This window comes from Rutidosis leptorrhynchoides, chromosome 11 (assembly GCF_046630445.1).
Source record: "Rutidosis leptorrhynchoides isolate AG116_Rl617_1_P2 chromosome 11, CSIRO_AGI_Rlap_v1, whole genome shotgun sequence".
In the NCBI taxonomy this organism is placed as follows: domain Eukaryota; kingdom Viridiplantae; phylum Streptophyta; class Magnoliopsida; order Asterales; family Asteraceae; genus Rutidosis; species Rutidosis leptorrhynchoides.
In genome coordinates this window covers 220,144,587-220,166,212 of record NC_092343.1, presented here as the reverse complement: position 1 = coordinate 220,166,212, position 21,626 = coordinate 220,144,587, and positions in this window count along the sequence as shown.

The window sequence follows — 21,626 nt, the reverse complement described above, 5'->3', positions numbered from 1 at the left end:
CTCGGGTTCGAGCCCGGGCGATGACAAATTTTTTTAGAAAAAGGCTTATCTTCAATGGTTGATCCCTATTTTTATTATTACTATTATTATTGTTATTATTATTATTACTATTATTATTATTATCATTAATTATTATTATTGTTATTATGTTAGTTGTTATTATTAACGAAATAATTATTAATAAAATTTATGATATTATCATTATTATTACTAGTATTATCATTTAAAAAGTTATTAGTATTATCATTACTAATATTATTGTTATTATTAGTATTATCATTATTAAGTACTAGTTATCATTTATTATTAGCATAATGGTTATAGTCACAACTATGAATATTATTATTATTATTATTATTATTATTATTATTATTATTATTATTATTATTATTATTACTAATTTATCATTTTAGTGCTATTATTACGATTATGATTAGGATTATTATTATTTTTATTATAAAAATAATACAAATTATAATTATTTTCACTAATACAAGTATTGATATCATTTTTGTAATTTTTAGTATTACTATTATTATTATTATTATTATTAACATAAGTACCATTTTTAACAATATCGTTTTTATTATTTATATTATCTATATCATTATTATTAATAATTATGAATATGAAAATAAAAGTTTTAATGATGTTATTAAAATTATAAGCATAAAAATAAAGATTATATATATAAATATATATTTACTACACATAACCTAACTATATTAATATTTTATATATAAAATGAAAATATATATAATGAAAATTATTAATATATATAAATTACATCACTAATAATATATATATATATATATATATATATATATATATATATATATATATATATATATATATATATATATTTGTTCGATTACAATTACGTGTGTTAATATACATACAAATGATATAGGTTTGTGAATCCAAGGACAACTCTGCATTGTTCAATATCGTCGTATATATTTTTACTACAAAATACAGTATTGTGAGTTTCATTACTCCCTTTTTATATATATTTTTGGGACTGAGAATACATGCGCTGATTTTATTAATGTTTTACGAAATAGACACAATTGATCAAAAACTACATTCTATGGTTGGATTATGAATATTGAATATCACCCCTTTTTAGCTTGGTAACCTAATAATTAGGAAACAGGTATGGCCCCTAATTGACGCGAATCCTAAAGATAGATCTATGGACCTCGACAAGTCCCATTCGGGGTACGGATGCTTTAGTACTTTGAGATTATTATTATTATACAGACGAGAGGTTCTGTTTGGGGATATTCTATGCATTAAAGTTAAGTCGGTTATCAAGCATTCACCATATGAATGATTTTTAATTCGCGTGTTACGCGTGTTATTTTGTACTCGGGTTAAGTGTACAATTAAATATATGAAATCTTGTGGTCTATTAAAATAATGGAAATGAATGTTTATGTTAAACTAATGAACTCACCAACCTTTTGGTTGACACTTGAAAGCATGTTTATTCTCAGGTATGAAAGAAATCTTCCGTTGTGCATTTGCTCATTTTAGAGATATTACTTGGAGTCATTCATGACATATTTCAAAAGACGTTGCATTCGAGTCATTGAGTTCATCAAGATTATTATTAAGTCAACTATAGTTTGATATATTATGAATGGTATGCATGTCTGTCAACTTTCGATGTATTGAAAGTTTGTCTTTTAAAAACGAATTCAATGTTTGTAAAATGTATCATATAGAGGTCAGAACCTCGCGATGTAATCATATGTTATTGTATTCGTCCTTAAGGATTAGGACGGGTCGTCTCATGTGGTATCAGAGCGGTGGTCTTAGAGAACCAGGTCTTGCATTAATGTGTCTAACTGATAGTTGTTTAGATGTATTAGTGGGTCTGGACTTCGACCGTGTCTGCATGTCAAAAGTTTTGGTTATCATTTCGTGTTGAAAATTACCTGCTTATCATCCTTAGGAAATTCCCTGCTTATCATTCTTAGTCTAGACATGTTTTACTGCATTGACTGCATGAATAGTGTATAGACAAAATTCTTATCTTAGCGTATCTGATAATTCATATCTTAGCACATCTGTTACTGTAGACTTGCCTGATATATGCCGTAAATTTCTCCGTAGTCTACGAAATCTTTAGTACTATATGTATAGATATTCTATGTAGTTAGAATATCATCCAATATTCGAAAATCATTTCATATCGAAAAATCCTTTACTCTATCGTACGAGATGGAATTCGCAACTAGTTCAAATCCCTCGGATTCCGACAGCAATTCCGATATGAATTTCCACTCAAACTACGAAAGCAGTGAGACCAGAATGGATCAACCATTTAGCCATCATCAATTCTGGATAAATTGGGGATGGGTTCGTAGTCGACTTAATCAATGGAGACAAGAAGAAGGTGATCCTTTCCATCAACCGAAATCACCTCTTGGCGAAGAACCTGAAGCACTTACCGGCGAACCTATGCGTAATACTATTTTCTCTCTCATTGCCGGAGTATCTCGCCACGACTATATCACAAGCCAGATTCTAAACCTTATTCATTCGCTTGTTCCTACCGACAATCATCCCGGAGTAATAAAGTCAACGAGCTTCGCGCCCGAGTTGTAGCCTTAGAAAATATGGTGCAAAATGTACCACCTTCAGCAACATCAATAGCATCAACAGTACCACCAGCAACAACACAAACCACAACAACACAAACCACAACAACACATGCCTCAACATCAAAATCTATACCTCGAGTATAATCATCATTCTACATGACATTCTACATCATTTATCTTCGTACGATATGACGATTATGTAATCTCTAATGTTTTAGAGATTATATATTCTTGTTCTAATGTTAAATCAAATGAGTTTAATATCATATTGACTCATTAAATCCATGATTACATCTGAAGAGAATATATATGTAAGTATATTTTCATAAAGATTGTAATTAAAAAAAAAATCTTTTGTACAAACGATTAATGGTGAAAATATTTTAACGGGTAGGTAATACCCGAGAAATATTTAGATTTCACATTAATAAGTTACACTGTACATTCTTCGAATCTGATTCAACAGTCATTTACTATCCTACTTATACCCACAGATATATGTATCCGTTCACCGCAGAATAACCATTTTCATTCAATTTCATATTTGAATTTTGACCTATCAAAATCCAACAAGTGGCATAATGAAGAAAACATTGGACAAAAAATAAAATTTGTTAGAAAAAACAATTTAATTATGAGAAGAATTTTGATAAGAAACCACGCTAACTGTTCCTAGCTAACTGTTCCTAGCTAACTGATTAATTCCGTATTACATTTTATTTATCGTAATTTATTTATCGCAATTTAATTATCGCAATTTATTTATCGCAATTTAAATTCTCGCAATTTTATTTATCGTCATTTAATTTCTGTTATTTATTTTACGCACTTTAAATATTAGGACACGTATACAAGGTTTTGACATATCATATCGACGTATCTATATATATTATTTGGAATAACCATAGACACTCTATATGCAGTAATGCTTGAGTTAGCTATACAGGGTTGAGGTTGATTCTAAATAATATATATACTTTGAGTTGTGATCGAGTCTAAGACATGTATATAACGGGTCACGACACGTAATAATTAATTCTAATATTATATATTAAACTATATATGAATTGTTGAACTACTAATTGTGGACTCTTAACTATGGACTAATGACATTGGACAATTAAAATGAATTAAAATATTGATTATAACATATGAAACAAAACATTTCTTCAAGTTTGCCACTTGATTTCATCTTAAACCTCATTTGTATCTTGACAATTAAATCTGCGTTCAAACATTTCATGATTCTTGAAAATACCTCAATCGAGAGGATGAACCAACCGCACTTCATCTACGAAAGAAAAGATTGATGCATATAGATATGCACCTGAAAGCTCTCAGAACCTGAGTAAATGATTAACACGTATCTGTGCTAGCTCATTTGGCATTGTTATTACCAAAAATAACATTACAATTCTTTTTCAAATTAGCCAATTTTATCACAGCTTCAGCAAATCAACTTCAATTTTTCATTCGGATTAGCCTTATTATAATCTTGATTATATAAGTTACCTTTCGTCATCGTTATCGAGGAACCATGTATATTCCCCCACATTAACAGTAAATTTACCAACAACCTTGTTGATCTTTGACTTTTCGAAAAATCATTATAATTATCGAAACCCCATCATGTGCTCATTTGCATCTTGTAACGAGAATTACCATATTAATTATCAGAAATCAGCAATCAGTATTTTGAAACTCGTAGCATTTCTACATCAACAGTTATATGTATACATATAACATTTATCGCTTAGAATTATGATCTTTCAATCTGAAATTCTGAAAAGTGCCCAGTCTGCGAATTAATACTCGGAATGATGAAAAAGCTGAAAGAAGCAACAGAAACTGTAGACAGTCAAAAAGTGTTTTAGAAAAGCTCAGAAATAGAGAATGTTTGGAACTGGAAAATGAATTGAGCAAACCATGAAGTAGACTAAGGACAAATATAAGGATCAAACCCTGTATTTAAAGAATCCTGATGATTCTGTTTCTGATGAAATCTTTAGTGAATACCTTACTCCTTAATCGCTCTAAATCATTGTGAATGAATTTCTTCATCACACTTTGAATCTAAAATTCTAAGATATTATCATATCTTTCATTGTAAATATCCTCAGTATTTCTGAAGATATCTTCATAAATATTCTTGTCCGATATTAAATATCTCTCTGCTCTATCTGTGTTATATCATAAAAGAAACTGTTTTAATTTCTAAAATTCTGAAAAAAATTCGAATTTAAATTATGAATGTTTTTGAAGTAGTGTTGGGAACTGAAGCATGAGTTAGTATAATATAATGACACTTGATCAACGTGATTATATTACAGTAAGTCATGCTGAGTTTCTAAATGGGACGTGATGATTCACAGATCATAACGTCATCACGTGCCATGTTACATAACTCTTTCATTCTGCTTAACTTCTAAACATATCAAGAAGATATATTCTTGATAGTTCATTTCTCAGTGATTCTGGTAATTTGACAAATCAAATTGTGCGATTACGTTTTTTTTGTTTAGAACATTAAGCTCATTCGAAACTTCATACCTACGAATTATGGACCATTACTTGTGAAGAGAAAGCAAAAGAATGAAGCTTCGAAATAAAAATAGGACTATAAATTACAGAAAATAAAGGAGAGCATTAACTGTGAATGACAATGATTATAGAAGACAGAAATAGGGACTCCAAAATATAAGAAAACATATAAAGTCCAATAACAACACGGAGGTTATAAACCGTGGATATTAATACGAATAGCAATATAAAGACACGTTAGAATTAAGAATAGTATCACCCCAGGGTAATAGTAGAAGTAAACAAATTTTTCTGATGAAAGACTGAAAAGAAGGATGACAGAAATGATAATTAGGAAAATATCAAGGATTAAAATGGGATTAAGCATTTTCATAATCTTTTGGATGTATGAACTAAGAAAGAAAGTATAGGGATGGTGAGAATAATGGAACAGAAGAGTTTAATTTATAATGGAAATATCAGACAGAGTAATTGAGGAAGATCATCGTATTTAATTATAGAGATCTTAATTTCCTTATTCGCCAAAGAATCACATCCTTTAGGTTTCGAAGATTTTATTTAAATCCATTAAATTCCGGAAATCAACAGTTTCTACGTCACCTGTCAAGACAAACCTGCAATTACTCAATTCACTCTTTTACGATAATTTCACTCATACTCTTCGAGTAATCGAATTGTTTTATCCATATTACTCAATGGTGATAAAACTCTATTTATCAACTCATATTCGTCATGAAACATTCTTATTGTTAGCCATGGCGATCTCGATCAAATTTCGGGGACGAAATTTCTTTAACGGGTAGGTACTGTGACGACCCGGACATTTCCGGCCAAATTTAAACGTAATCTTTATATGATTTCAACATGATAAGCAAAGTCTATTAAATTGATATTCAAAAAGATTTTTGAACTGTTTCATATATTCATTTACCCTTCGACTATTTCTGACGATTCACGAACACTAGTTTGTAAATAAATAGGTACATATAAATATAAATATAGGTATATATATATATATATATATATATATATATATATATATATATATATATATATATATATATATATATATATATATATATATATATATATATATATATATATATATATATATATATTTATATATATATATATATATATATATATATATATATATAATATTTTGAATTAATAAAGTATATTTTAAACCTTAGGAATTAAAAATATAAAATAATAAATAGAATAAATAAATTACCATTACACATATATATTATTATGAGTCTATATATGAATAATATATTATGATATATAATATCTGATAAATATTATTATATACTATAGTGCAAAGTTAATATATTAATTACAAGTTAAAATGTAAATAATATATCAATTTTATTATTATTGCTTTCATTATTATAACTAATGTTACTATTGATATTAATATTTGTATTATTAATATCACTAATTCTAATATGAGATATAAAATAAATAAAATTTTGATAAGTATAAGTTATTATATTCATTTATCATTATAATTAATATTATTTTAAGTATCATTAATAAGATTATTATTATTATTATCATTATCATTATTAGAAATAAAAATTTATTTAAATTATTAGTATCAATATTATCATATTACTATTGTTATCAATAATATTATTACTATTAAAATTAATATTAGTATTATTAACTATTAGTAATAATAATATATTTATAATTGCTAAATATAAAAATTAAGAACTAATATATATATATATATATATATATATATATATATATATATATATATATATATATATATATATATATATATAAACAAAATATATAAATACAAATAGATAAACACAGATATATATATATATATACATATATATATATATCTGCTTTTAAATATATATATATATATATATATATATATATACTGAATTTCATACAGATACATTATATGAATCTGTTAACTGTCTCTATCCCTTTTCCTATTTTCTCTCTTATTTTTCTTCTACTCAAACGATTCTGTCGACCACCATCACTACCCAACAATCGATCGTACCAGGGGTACTGCTCCAATTATTCGTTTATCACCTTTATCATCTATTATTTATACTGCTATCAAGGAATTAAAACAGAAAAGAAATATACAAAGCTCGAAACACCCTGTTCTTCACACAAATTATTCAAAACTCGATTTCGAAACAAATTTTAAAAACTAATAATGCAATGTTGTTAGGATAACATCACTCAAACTACCTGCAAAATCTCAACATCCAATTCCTCATAACCATTTCGAATTTCGGAGTCAAAGTTTTATATCAAAAAGTCAACTGAATGGTTCATGGTAAAATTCGAACTTGTTTTTATGTTTTAAGTTTAATTGATGATCCAGAAAGTTTCTAAGGATCATTTAGAACATATTTCATGTAGGAATTATAATATAAAACAGCCTTAAATTCATAATAAAGATTTGAGTTTATAGTGTTCTTGATTCAAATATTCAAAAACTAGAAATTGATTTCAATTGCAAAAAGTAATAATACAAAGTTGTTAGGAATCGTTCACTTAAACTTTCTACAAAGTCTCAAATCTCAATTCCTAATAACGAATCTAAATTTATGAGTCAAAGTTTCAAATTTAAAAAGTCAAACTTTGTTCTACAATTAAATTAAAGTTTTAGGTGTCGTTCCTGTTGAAATTAAGGATTCATAAAGTTTCTATGAATCATTTGAAACATAATTCATGTTATAACAATCATCTAAAACGGTCTAGAAATTGAAAACATTTTTTTTTTTCACATATAGCTTGCGACAGCAGCTAATTTTTTTTAAATTTTTTTATTTATTTATTAATCATTCCTAACGGGTAACTGTGTTTCTATTAAGATATATAAAAGCCGTTAATTAGTGATATGAAGGGATTGAACTCTGGTTAAATTGATTACTGAAGAAGATGGAGAAGATTAGAGAAACAGAAGTCATGGGTTAAATAAATTTGAATATGGGTTTAATCAGAAAAAACGTGATAGCGAGATGGTATAGAGTGTTGGGGTTTAAGCAAAGGGTCTCGGGTTCGAGCCCGGGCGATGACAAATTTTTTTAGAAAAAGGCTTATCTTCAAAGGTTGATCCCTATTTTTATTATTACTATTATTATTGTTATTATTATTATTACTATTATTATTATTATCATTAATTGTTATTATTGCTATTATGTTAGTTGTTATTATTAACGAAATAATTATTAATAAAATTTATGATATTATCATTATTATTACTAGTATTTTTATTTAAAAAGTTATTAGTATTATCTTTACTTATATTATTGTTATTATTAGTATTATTATTATTAAGTACTAGTTATCATTTATTATTAGTATAATGGTTATAGTCACAACTATGAATAATATTATTATTATTATGATTACTAATTTATCATTTTATTGCTATTATTATGATTAGGATTAGGATTATTATTATTATTATTGTTATTATAAAAATAAAACAAGTTATAATTATTTTCACTAATATTAGTATTGATATCATTTTTGTAATTATTAGTATTACTATTATTATTATTAACATAAGTACCATTTTTAACAATATCGTTTTTATTATTAATATTATCTATATCATTATTATTAATAATTATGAATATGAAAATAAAAGTTTTAATGATGTTATTAAAATTATAAGCATTAAAATAAAGATTATATATATAAATATATATTTACTACACATAACCTAACTATATTAATGTTTTATATATAAAATGAAAATATATATAATGAAAATTATTAATATATATAAATTACATCACTAATAATATATATATATATATATATATATATATATATATATATATATATATATTTGTTCGATTACAATTACGTGTGTTAATATACATACAAATGATATAGGTTCGTGAATCCAAGGACAACCCTGCATTGTTCAATATCGTCATATGTATTTTTACTATAAAATACAGTATTGTGAGTTTCATTACTCCCTTTTTATATATATTTTTGGGACTGAGAATACATGCGCTGATTTTATTCTTGTTTTACGAAATAGACACAAGTGATCAAAAACTACATTCTGTGGCTGGATTATGAATACTGAATATCACCCCTTTTTAGCTTGGTAACCTAATAATTAGAAAACGGGTATGGCCCCTAATTGACGCGAATCCTAAAGATAGATCTATGAACCTCGACAAGTCCCATCCGGGGTACGGATGCTTTAGTACTTCGAGATTATTATTATTATACAGACGAGAGGTTCTGTTTGGGGATATTCTATGCATTAAAGTTAAGTCAGTTATCAAGCGTTCACCATATGAATGATTTTTAATTCGCGGGTTACGCGTGTTATTTGTACTCGGGTTACGTGTACAATTAAATATATGAAATCTTGTGGTCTATTAAAATGATGGAAATGAATGTTTATGTTAAACTAATGAACTCACCAACCTTTTAGTTGACATTTGAAAGCATATTTATTCTCAGGTATGAAAGAAATCTTCCGCTGTGCATTTGCTCATTTTAGAGATATTACTTGGAGTCATTCATGACATATTTCAAAAGATTGCATTCAAGTCGTTGAGTTCATCAAGATTATTATTAAGTCAACTATAGTTTGATATATTATGAAATGGTAAGCATGCCTGTCAACTTTCGATGTAATGAAAATTTGTCTTTTAAAAACGAATGCAATGTTTGTAAAATGTATCATATAGAGGTCAGAATCTCGCGATGTAATCATATGTTATTGTATTCATCCTTAAGGATTAGGATGGGTCATCTCAGCATGGGTTCTATGCCGCCGGATTGGAGTCACATATGTCAGAATGTTCCAGAATCTTCGTAAAATTGAAAGAACTTGTTGATCAAGCAAAAAGGCAGTGAAGCTGTCAGCTTCTCTCTGAAGCTGCCGGTCTAAAAGATACGGTTTCTCGACTTATCGACCAAGTTCAAGCAAAAATGGAAACAATGTCAGATAGATTTGGTGGATCTTCGAAGCCGCCGGCCTTCCCTGAAGCCGCCAGCTTGAGTATGACGGTTAAAAGATTTTAGCTTGCGGATTAAGTTTAACTTGCAAAATGAGTCACCAACCCAAGGCAAGCCGCCGGCTTCCCACTGAAGCCGCCGGCTTGGCCACCGTCTCAGAATACTATAAATTTCGACCTCTGGTCTCAGTTTTCATATGTAATTAGTTTTTCAGAATTTAATAATTCTGGTTAGGTTGTTTTTAGGGTTTTCTCTAAACCTTTAGGTTAGATTTATTCATTGGAATCAAGATTCAAGTTTTAATTCAAGTTCTTTTACATCTACCTTCTTTTTAAGGTATGATTCTATCCTTATTTTATTGTTTTACTTATTTTAATTACTGTATTCGTTTCTGTTCGTCTTCTGCTATGAACTAAACGTTCATAGTGGTTACTTGGACGAAAACTGAACTTCATTTGGGAATCAGATGAAGCCGCCGGCTTGGTGGGAAGGAAGCTTCCAGCTTCGTGCTTCAGTTCGTACAGTTTATGGTTCTTTTCCAGATCTGTATGTTCATGTTTCTGTGATGATTATTTAAACTGTTTATATCTGCCATGATTAAATAACTTGTTTGCCATGCTTAATGATTAAATATTATGAATCTAGGATTAACTAGTAATTGATTCTATGATCTTATATTCGATTCATATCACTTGTTTAGATCTAGTCCATCAAATATAGTGTTTGGATTGCATGCAAATTAGGTAAACATCATTGGAAGTTATACAACTAGTTGAACTTGAATCACACTTATATAATAGAATTCATTATTGCTAGGCTTAATCAAAGAACCTTTGTTTATGTGTGTTTAATTGTCAATTGCATGAGAACCTAATAAAGATTAACTTTCAGCTAGTAACTTGAGTTGATCTGAGTAAGTATATTAGCTTATATAATTTATCAGTCTAATTAAATGTTGCCTTGGATCCACATCAGGTTTAGGTAATATTTATCATGTGATTATTTGAATGCTATGAATGAAGACATTAGCTATGAACATCACTTAGTTAATGTATGCTTTAGGTCCTACCTTATGAATGATATGCGACATTTAGCTTAACCATTTAGGGATAATGATTGGTCTATGATTGTTATCTTGCTATTTGTTAATATAACTTATGAAATAATTAATACAATTCCCTTATGATTCACACGTCCATGTAATCACTTCTCTTTTATAATTGTTTATTTTAAATCTTTATTTCTTGCATTATATTTTGTTATTTTGTTTATATTAAATCATCTCTTTCCTAAGAGATAAGAATCAACAACCTAAAAACGCATAAAAATCTATCTTTAGTTCTTTAGTAAGAATTAAACTATTTAATAAAACAACTCTTATATGCATCTATGCTCTCTTGGGACGATAACCTAAAATACTACCTCTGATTGGGTTTTGTTGCTCGTTAGGGTGTTAAAAGTGTATTAAATAAAGGTTAGATAAATTTAAAAGTTTGAAAGGAAAATTAAGCACTGCACACTTTTGCACATCAGCTAATCTTTGCAGAACACAACTTAATACTGATCCTGGAGCACACATCTCAAAAGCTGATGCTGACTGGAATCATCATGTCATGTCATGTAGTGATAGTGACAGTGATTGTGAAATCATTGCTCCCACCATTCTGCCGCTAGTGATGCTAAAAAGGAGGAGAAGGAGAATAAAAACAAGAAAAGAAAAACCACTAAGGGGGAGCATGAACATGAGAAAGCTCCCAAGCAGAGAAGAAGGGATGGTGATGATGGTGGAGATGATGAAGGTAAGAAGTATGATGATACTGACACAGAAGCTCAGGCAAAAGCCAAAATCCTTGATGTGTCTCAAACAATTGAAAAAATATTACAAAAGACTCCTGATAGACACCAGAAGAGGTAATAAGCACGGAATGAGGCATTCAATGCTAAATTTACTGAGTATTGCAGGAAGAGGTAGCAAAAGATCCTTCAAAGTATCAATCTTACTGATGACCAGAAACAAAAGAAGGAATATATAGTTAAACTTAAGAAGAACATCAAGAAAGATCAGAAGAGAGAAGCTAACTTTCAGGTCAGATTTGAGAAGAAAGGCAAAGCTTTATGCTGCTAGGGATCAAAGCATTGATGGTCTTACTGCTAGAGAGGTTCAAACTTATATGCATTCCAATCAACCAAATAAAGAAAAATATTATCTCTTTCGACAATGGATTTCAACTAATATGCATGTACAACAGACAACTCTCAACCAGTAGAAGTTAGTCAAGCTTCTGCTGGTAATCAAATATCAAGACAGAAGCAACACCGAGTAGGAGCTGGTCAAGCTTCTGCTAGTGATCATCAAGTACAACAACAAAAACAACTAGTAGAGGCTGGTCAAGCTTCTGCTAGAGACCAAGCACATCAACACCCACAACAACAACCAGTAGAAATGATATCGGCTAAAAACTCACGTTTTCACCTCGATATTAGAGCCAAAAAATAATAACGTTCCAAGCTTTGTGGGCAAAATAATCGCTTTTTTGGTTAATTTTGTAGATTAAGTGATTACAAAGGCAATGCAAAAAGAATTAAGTAAATCAGAGCTAAAACGAAGATTATAGAGCGAAAATGGTGAAAGACAAGTTACGACCCCGAAAATCAAGTTACGATCCAGCAAAAACAGCAGACCAGAAGGTACCATATGGCCTGCCATACAGTCTTCCATGTATGGATACGGCCTGCCATTCATTCGGGTAGGCCATGAAATGTCCCGTTCATATAGATTATAAACGTTCCATATTAATTGATTTCGTTGTGAGGTTTTGACCTCTACATGAGACGTTTTTCAAAAACTGCATTCGATTTTAAAACAAACCATAACCTTTAAAATATTACGACGATTATCAAATAATGATAATCTAAAATATAGCATTTTCACACGACCATTACATAATGGTTTACAATAATATTACACAACAATATATGTCTTCGAATGCAGTTTTTAAACAATATTATACAAGCATGCTGACTCCAACTCTTGTCCATAAATTAGCATGCAACAGCGGAAGCTCTTAATAATCACATGAGAATAAATATGCTTTAAACGTCAACAAAAATGTTTGTGAGTTATAGGTTTAACCTATATATTTATCAATTCGTAATAATAGACCACAAGATTTCATATTTCCATTTCTCATAAACAACATGCAATCTGCATAAAAATTATTCATATGATGAACACCTGGTAACCGACATTAACAAATACATCTAGAATATCCCCAATATACAGGTACACTCATCTGTATATAAAATCGAAGTACTAAAGCATCCATAACATGGATGAGGTTCGTTAGGCCCATAGATCTATCTTCAGGATTCGCGTCAATTTGGGGGTCTGTTTCCAAATTCTTAGGCTACCAAGCTGGGTGATATCCGGTATAATGATTCAATCATAGAATATAATTTCAAGTACTTGTGTCTATTTTGTAAAACATTTATAAAACTGCATGTATTCTCATCCCAAAAATATTAGATTTTAAAAGTGGGACTATAACTCACTTTCACAGATTTTTCCTTCGTCGGAAATAAGACTTGGCCACGGGTTAATTCACGAACCTATAACAATTATATACATATATATTAAAGTATGATCGAAATATATTTACAATATATTTTATTATGTTTTAACGATTTAAGTTTGTTAAGTTAGCAGTCCAACGTTAGTAATCTACAACTAGTTGTCCACAGTTAGATGTACAGAAATAAATCAATATATATTATCTTGAATCAATCCACAACCCAGTATATACAAGTCTCAGGCTAGATCACAACTCAAAGTATATATATTATTTTAGAATCAACCTCAACCCTGTATAGCTAACTCAAGCATTACTGCATATAGAGTGTCTATGGTTGTTCCCAAATAATATATATAGATAGGTCGATATGATATGTAAAAACATTGTATACGTGTCTATGGTATCCCAAGATTACATAATATATGTTAGAATACATGTATAATACAATATAAGTTAGTTAACTTATTATTAGAATAGATTTGTTACAAATTTCACGTAGCTACAACAAGCAAAAATATCCAATTTTGTTTTACCCATAACTTCTTCGTTTTAAATCCGTTTTTAGTGATTCAAGTTGCTATGGTTTCATAATGAACTGAAATTCATGAAACTAAACAGAAAAAGTATAAGTTTATAGTCGAAAATACAGGTTACAAGTCATTTTTGTAAGAGGTAGTCATTTCAGTCGAAAGAACGACGTCTTGATGACCATTTTGAAAAGGAAACTTCCACTTTGAGTTTAACTATGATTTTTGGATATAGTTTCATGTTCATAAGAAAAATCATTTTCCCAGAAGGAAAACTTTTAAATCAAAGTGTATCATAGTTTTTAATTATCTAACCCAAAATAGCCCGCGGTGTTACTACGACGGCGTATGTCCGGTTTTACGGTGTTCTTCGTGTTTCCAGGTTTTAAATCATTAAATTAGATTACCATATAGATATAGAACATGTGTTTAGTTGATTTTAAAAGTTAAGTTAGAAGGATTAACTTTGTTTGCGAACAAGTTTAGAGTTACTAAACTATGTTCTAGTGATTACATGTTATAATCTTTGAATAAAATAGTTTAATATATATGAATCGAATGATGTTATGAACATCATTACTACCTAAAGTTTAGTAGGTAAACCTACTAGAAGTGACAAAAATTGATCTATCTTCAAAGGATTCTTGAATGGCTTGAAAGTTCTTGAAGTAGAATCATGACACGAAAACAAGTTCAAGTAAGATTATCACTCGAATTAAGATAGTTTATAGTTATAGAAATTGAATCAAAATTTGGATATGAATATTACCTTGAATAAGAAAGATAACCTAATGTATTTAACAAAGGTTTCTTGATCTTAGATGATTACTTGGAATGGATTTGCAAGATTGAAAGTAAACTAGCAAACTTGAAAGAATTTTCGAAATGTTCTTGAAGTGTTCTTCCTATGATGATTATAGCTTGATTCTTGAAGTAATTTTTGATGAAGATGATGATTAGTTTACTGGAAATTTCGTTCCTAAGAGTGTGTGTGTGTGTTTAGAGAGAATTAGAAAGAGAATTGGAAGTGATATGGATTGATTGGTGAGTGGTGAATGGTGAGTGGAGAGTGGGGTTAAAAAGAGCTCTAGTTAGTTGACTAGTTCATGGTAGAAGTTAAATTTGATTAGTCATGCATGACATAATCAAGAGTGGAATCCCATGCTAGTTCCTATTGGTATATACCCATAGTAAGTACGTCTAGAAGCTGTGTATAATATGGGTACGAATACGGAATGACTACGAGTAGAATTGTTGATGAAAATAAATGGAAATGTAATTGTAAGCATTTTTTCTAAGTAGAAGTACTTTGATATGTGTCTTGAAGTCTTTCAAAAGTGTACTAATATATCTTAATACACTACATGTATATTTATTTTAACTGAGTCGTTAAGTCAACGTTAGTCATTACATGTAATTGTTGTTTTTGAAAGATTTAAGTTAACGATCTCATTTAATGTTGTTGAAAGCTTTAAATCAAATTTTAACACATTTTTAATAAAGCGATATTAACCCAAACAAAAAATTTCCAAGCTCAACCCCAGCCAGGGGCTCTGCCCCTTGGACCCCGCCAGGGGTTGCGCCCCTTGGACCCTGCTATCGGCAGCGCTGCCCCCGAACCTCCATCATAATTACGATAAGTTCAAACAAGTGTGCACTCCATACTTTCCCAAACTTGTTCGATATTTATCAAGGTTATTTTGGTTTACAAATTAATCCCATTACACTTAAATCATATTGGTGACACAAATCACCAAAAATGAATATATCTTAATATGATACATATGTATTTAGTAAGGCATTGCTATAACGATAATCGTTATATATATCGTTTCGAGTTTCATAATTCAATAGTCTCATTTTATGTATATAACTCACTGTTAATATACCTTGTGAGATACTTACTTTTCATAATATCATGTTAGCTATATACATATCCATATATATATATTATCATATAGTTTTTACAAGTTTTAACGTTCCCGAATCGCCAGTCAACTTGGGTGGTCAATTCTCTACATGAAACTCATTTCAAATAATCAAGTCTTAATAAGTTTCATTGCTTAACATGTTGAAAACATTTAATCATGTAAATATCAATTTCATTTAACATATAATCATGGGATAATCATGGAAAAGTTCGGGTCACTACAGTACCTACCAGTTAAATAAATTTCGTCCCAAAATTTTAAGCTGTTGAAGGTGTTGACGTATCTTCTGGAAATAGGTGCGGGTATTTCTTCTTCATCTGATCTTCATGTTCCCAGGTGAACTCCGGTCCTCTGCGAGCATTCCATCGAACCTTAACAATTGGTATTTTATTTTGCTTAAGTCTTTTAACCTCACGATCCATTATTTCGACGGGTTCTTCGATGAATTAAAGTTTTTCATTGATTTGGATTTCTTCTAACGGAATAGTGAGATCTTCTTTAGCAAAACATTTCTTCAAATTCGAAACGTGGAAAGTGTTATGTACGTTGGCGAGTTGTTGAGGTAATTCGAGTCGGTAGGCTACTGATCCGACACGATCTATTATCTTGAATGGTCCAATGTACCTTGGATTTAGTTTCCCCCATTTATCAAATCGAACAACACCTTTCCAAGGTGAAACCTTAAGCATGACCATCTCTCCAATTTCAAATTCTATGTCTTTTCTTTTAATGTCCGCGTAGCTCTTTTGTTGACTTTGAGTGGTTTTCAACCGTTGTTGAATTTGAATGATTTTCTCGGTAGTTTCTTGGATTATCTATGGACCCGTAATCTATCTATCCCCCACTTCATTCCAACAAATCGGAGACCTGCACTTTCTACCATAAAGTGCTTCAAATGGCGCCATCTCAATACTCGAATGGTAACTGTTGTAGGAAAACTCAGCTAACGGTAGATGTCGATCCCAACTGTTTCCAAAATCAATAACACATGCTCGTAGCATGTCTTCAAGTGTCTGTATCGTTCTTTCACTTTGCCCATTAGTTTGTGGATGATAGGTTGTACTCATGTTTAGACGAGTCCCCAATGCTTGTTGCAACGTCTGCCAGAATCTTGAAACAAATCTGCCATCCCTATCAGAGATAATAGAGACTGGTATCCCATATCTGGAGACGACTTCCTTCAAGTACAAACGTGCCAACTTTTTCATCTTATCGTCTTCTCTCATTGGCAAAAAGTGTGCTGATTTGGTGAGACGGTCGACTATTACCCAAATAGTATCATAATCACTTACAGTCCTTGGAAATTTGGTAATGAAATCTATGGTAATGTTTTCCCATTTCCATTCCGGGATTTCAGGTTGTTGAAGTAGACCTGATGGTTTCTGATGTTCAGCTTTGACCTTAGAACACGTCAAACATTCTCCTATATATATCGCAATATCGGCTTTCATACCCAGCCACCAAAAATGTTTCTTGAGGTCCTTGTACATCTTTCCCGCTCTGGGATGTATTGAGTATCTGGTTTTATGTGCTTCCCCAAGTACCATTTCTCTCACATCTCCAAACTTTGGTACCCAAATTCTTTCATCTCTATACCGGGTTCCGTCTTCTCGAATAATAAGGTGTTTCTCCGATCCTTTGGGTATTTCATTCTTCAAATTCCCTTCTTTTACAACTCCCTGTTGGCCTCTTTTATTTGAGTAGTAAGATTAGTACGAATAATTATATTTATAGCTTTTACCCGTATAGGTTCTCTGTCCTTTCTACTCAAAGCGTCAGCTACCACATTCGCCTTCCCCGGGTGGTAACGAATCTCGAAATCGTAATCATTCAATAACTCAATCCACCTACGTTGCCTCATGTTCAGTTGTTTCTGATTAAATATGTATTGAAGACTTTTGTGGTCGGTATATATAATACTTTTGACCCCATATAAGTAGTGCTTCCAAGTCTTTAATGCAAAAACAACAGCGCCTAATTCCAAATCGTGTGTCGTATAATTTTGCTCGTGAATCTTCAATTGTCTAGACGTATAATATTGCTCGTGAATCTTGCTTTAAGGCGTCACAATATATCACAAAATTATCATTCCCTTCAGGCAGTGACAATATAGGTGCCGTAGTTAACTTTTTCTTTAGCAATTAAAATGCTTTCTCCTGCTCATCCTTCCATTTAAATTTCTTCCCATTATGTGTTAATGCAGTCAAGGGTTTTGCTATTTTGGAAAAATCTTGGATGAATATTCTGTAGTAACCAGCCAATCCTAAAACTTGGCATATCTGCGTAGGAGTTTTCGGTGTTTTTCACTTCTCAACAGTTTCAATCTTTGCCGGATCAACTTGAATACCTTCTTTGCTCACTATATGACCGAGGAATTGAACTTCTTTCAACCAAAATGCACACTTTGAAAATTTAGTGTACAATTTTTCCTTCCTCAACAATTCTAGCACTTTTCTCAAATGTTCTTCGTGCTCTTGATCATTCTTTGAGTAAATAAGTATGTCATCAATGAAAACAATGACAAACTTGTCAAGATATGGTCCACACACTCAGTTCATGAGTTTCATGAACACAGCTGGTGCGTTAGTCAATCCAAATGGCATAACCATAAACTCATAATGACCGTAATGAGTTCTAAAAGTAGTCTTCGAAATATCATCCTCCTTTACCCGCATTTGATGATACCCGGAACATAAATCAATCTTCGAATAAACCGATGAACCCTGTAGTTGATCAAATAAATGGTTGATTCTCGGTAGTGGATAACGATTATTGATGGTAAGTTTGTTCAGCTCTCGGTAGTCGATACATAACCTGAATGTACCATCCTTCTTTTTGAGAAACAAAACAGGAGCTCCCCATGGTGATGTGCTTGGTCGAATGAAACCACGCTCTAAAAGTTCTTGTAATTGACTTTGGAGTTCCTTCATTTCACTGGGTGCAAGACTAAATGGAGCATGAGCTATTGGTGCAGCTCCTGGTACAAGATCTATTTGAAATTCAATAGATCGGTGTGGAGGTAGTCCCGGTAATTCTTTCAGAAATACATCGGGAAATTCTTTTGCGATGGGAACATTATTGACGTTCTTTTCTTCAATTTGTACTTTCTCGACGTTTGCTAGAACGACATAGCAACATTTTTTTATTAGTTTTTACGCCTTCAAATTACTAATAAGATTTAGCTTCGCGTTACTCTTTTCTCCGTACACCATTAAGGGTTTCCCTTTTTCTCGTACAATGCGAATTGCATTTTTGTAACAGACGATCTCTGCTTTCACCTCTTTCAACCAGTCCATGTCGATTATCACATCAAAACTCCCTAACTCTACTGGTATCAAATCAATCTTAAACGTTTCGCTAACCAGTTTAATTTCTCGATTCTGACATATTTTATCTGCTGTAATTAATTTACCGTTTGCTAATTCGAGTAAAAATTTATTCTCCAATGGCGTTAATGGGCAACTTAATTTAGCACAAAAATCTCTACTCATATAGCTTCTATCCGCACCCGAATCAAATAAAACATAAGCAGGTTTATCGTCAATAAGAAACGTACCCTTAACAAGCTCCGGGTCTTCCTGCGCTTCAACCGCATTAATGTTGAAGACTCTTCCACAGTTTTGGCCATTATTATTTACTTCGTCCAGGCATGTAGTTCTGTAATGGCCCGTCTTTCTGCACCCAAAATAAGTAATGGCGGTATTAAATGTTCCGACATTATTTGGTCATTTACTCCTGTTAATCTTCGGTCCATAGATTCCACACTTTGCAGCACTGTGACCCGTTCTTTTGCATTTTGTACATAACTCTCTACAGTAATTATCCTGATGGTATTTCTCACACCTTAAGCACCTAGTTTTCTGCCTCATGTTGCCATTATTGTTGTTGTGGGGACGATTGTTTTTGTTGTTGGGATAGTTGTTGTTGTTGTTGAGACGGTTGTTGTTGTTGCTGGGACGGTTGTTGTTGCAATTGATGTTGCGGTTGTTGGGATAGTTGTTGAGATTGTGGTTGTAATTGTTGTTGTTGTATTGGTGACCCTTGTCATTGTTTTCCTCCCACTTTCTCTTGACTTATTTCGTGTTGGCTTCTTCGGCCGCCTGTTCTTTAATCCTTCCCTCAATCTGATTTATGAGTTCGTGAGCCATTCGACTTGCCTTTTGTATAGAGGCGGGCTCGTGTGAACTCACATCTTCTTGAGTCCTTTTCGGTAACCCTTTTACAAATGCGTCGATTTTCTCTTCTTCATCTTCGAACGTTCCTGGACACAATAGGCACAACTCTATGAATTATCGTTCGTATGTGGTAATGTCGAAACCTTGCATTCGTAATCCTCTAAGCTCTGCCTTGAGCTTATTGATCTCGTTTCTGAGACGGTACTGCTCGTTTTTCAAGTGCTTGAATGATGACCACGGTAATGCGTAAGCAGCATCTTGTCCCACCTGCTCGAGATAGGTGTTCCACCATGTTAACGCAGTACCTGTGAAGGTATGCGTAGCGTACTTTACTTTGTCTTCTTCAGTACATTTACTTATGGCAAACTCCGATTCAACTTTTTCAGTTGTAACACCCCGTTTTCCCCATATATGATTTATAGGTGTATCGTGTATGTACGATAGGTGTATGAAGGCTTCGGGACATGTTCGAGTGTTAAAGTCTTGTATATGAGAAAATGATTCAGGTCATGTTGTATGTCACGGCGCGACATAGGAGGCCGCGGCGCGGCAATTAACTGGAATCAGGATCAGGAGGCATGTAAACAAGGGCACCAGACCAAGGTTTATCTCGCAGCGCGGAGAAGGGTGCCGCGGCGCGGCATTCAGCTGATTTCAATTCCAGGAGGCATGTTAAGGAAACCACCAGAATACGTTATAGGTCGCGGCGCGACAATTAAGGCCGCGGCGCGGCATTCTGGGCGAGCTGGTACCAGATTTGCAATTTTAAAGGATGTTCGAGGGCATTTTGGTCATTTCGCGTATGTGCCAGATTTGGGATCTTAAATCACATCCACTCATCTCTTTTCCTTTTATCTTTTTCCTTTTCTTCTTCATTTTCTCTCAAAAACTCAAACACCCCAATTGATTCAAAGGGATTTTTGGAAAGGAAGAAGCGGGTTATAATCGAAAGCGTAAGAGCCAAGTTTGTTCTTCTCGTTCTTAGCTACAAGGTGATACTAGCGGTAAGCTCTAACTCCGAATTTCATTTTCGTGTTCATCATTCAAATTTGGGGCTTTTGGCTTGTATGTTCATAGATGGAACCCATTTAGTTGTTAAATTGAAGATTAACACCAAGATTCGGGTTTATTGTTGTTATTGGCGGGTTTTGGGTTTGGTGAACAAGTGTAAGTTTGTAAGACTTGCAAATGGGTGTAATCACTAGTATTTAGTGATTATTGAGGTGTTGGAAGACTTTAGGGTTCATTCGGTTGACTAATTTTGAAATGGGTCAAAATTAGGGTTTTG